The 1,721-nt window shown below is 51.9% G+C and overlaps 1 protein-coding gene across 1 annotated transcript in view; it reads right to left on the reverse strand.

Moving 5' to 3' along the window:
* Positions 1 to 1,721, reverse strand: part of LOC116186572 (dachshund homolog 2-like) — a gene marked incomplete at its 5' end in the record, with an annotated part of 15,669 nt that overhangs the window by 2,928 nt on the left and 11,020 nt on the right. The window lies entirely within an intron of this gene.

Consider the following 1,721-nt stretch of genomic DNA (forward strand, 5'->3'; position numbering starts at 1 on the left):
AGTATCCCGAGATACGACGATATTATTGTTTCCACCCTTGCATATTATAAACGCGTAACGATCGCGGCGCTCGCAAGTTTGTCCTCTCCCGCGGGCATGCCCTCTCCGCGGCGGGGCTTTAATTGTCCGAGGGGGTGGGAACGGGCGTTCCTCGGGAGACCTCGGCGCGGGCGGAAGGCGAAGACGGCGGAGCCGCGTCCGTTCGAGGGACGAGGGATCCCCGGACGATCGATGGAGACGAGTCTCGCCACGCGGACAAGACGCGAGACTTTGCTCGAGCGTAAAGACGGCGACGGGGGCAATAGTTATCCTGCGCGGATTACTCGATCCTCGGCTACGGTCTACAAGGGTTTCCCTCCTACAGGATTTAAGACGGACTTAGGCCTTGTTCCGGTCGCTGACCACTTTGCTTCCCATTAACCATTAACGGATCCAACGAAAATAGGATTAGATAGGAGAGAGCGCTAGTCGGAGCGCACGACTAAAACAAACCCGCGTCGGGTTTCTTCGCCGAAAAGGCGCGATCGCGGATTATCCGCGCAACTTGTACCTCTTCTTCTTCTTCTTCTTTTTTTCCTCCTTCACGCGTTGCCGGTTTGGTAAATAAAGAAGGGACGAGGAACCCGTGTTCGGCGAAGAGTTTGACGTGTAATTACGGCCACGGAGTTTACGAATGTCGCAGAGTTTACGAGCGTGTGCGGCCATCGATCGAAATGACTTATCTTCGAGTCATGGCAAATATTGGTGCATGTGTCTTCCTCTCGATGCTTTCCCATTCCAGGCCAACTCCCTCCCTTTCCGTTGCTATAATTACGCTATCGAACAGTCCGAGGCGTCGTCATTTTATAGTACGCAATACCAACGACCGTATTGCGAGCGTGTTCCTATTATCGATTCGAAGCTTCGACCCAACCTTCTTCCTCTTAACTAATCCTTTTCGCGCGCCAACAACAATCGAGACACGCTCTTAACAGTCGCCCCCCTCCCTACTACTGCTACAACTTTGCAACTTTCTCTCTCTCTCGAGTTTCGAGATAAGGAAAGTAGACGATCGAAGGAGGATACCGAAGGCAGATGGAACTCGGCGGGCTCCTACGTCACGGCCGATCGTAGGTGAATAGTTTCGATATCTCTCGTTTCGCGGTCGAGAGAGAGAGAGAGAGAGGACGCGGGACTTCGGTGGCCATATTCGACGAACCAACTCGGCCGGAGATACGGCGAAGAGCGTTTTCGCGTTTCGAGATAATCCTTTCTTCCTTCCTTCCTTCGGGAACAGACACTCTCTCTCTCTCTCTCTCTTTTTCTCTTCCTCCCTCCCTCTCCCTCTCCGGGATATCTCGCCGAGTTATTGCACGACCGTCGCTTAGAAACCGCCGCTTCTACGATATCGCCGAGCCTTCGACCCGGTACAACAACCATCCTCGTTTTTCCTCCTCCGTGCACGAATCTTTACGAAACTTTACCTGGAAAATCGAGTACCCCTCGAGAATAAAGATACGGACGCCAAACGTATAACGATACCTAATGATCCAATAATTAACGGGACTCAAATATAATAAGAAATCGAAAGAAATAAAGTCGAATGAAAAAGAGAGGAAAAGAGGAAAAGATAATTTTAGCCGGTCAATCGAAGCCAATCGAATCGATCCCGCGCACTCTCGCACTTGAACCACCGCGTGCGTAATCGCCCTGGTCCCGCCTTTTCCTCCTCCCCCTCTAAC

Source organism: Apis dorsata, unplaced genomic scaffold (genome assembly GCF_000469605.1).
Source record: "Apis dorsata unplaced genomic scaffold, Apis dorsata 1.3 scaffold_939, whole genome shotgun sequence".
NCBI lineage: Eukaryota > Metazoa > Arthropoda > Insecta > Hymenoptera > Apidae > Apis > Apis dorsata.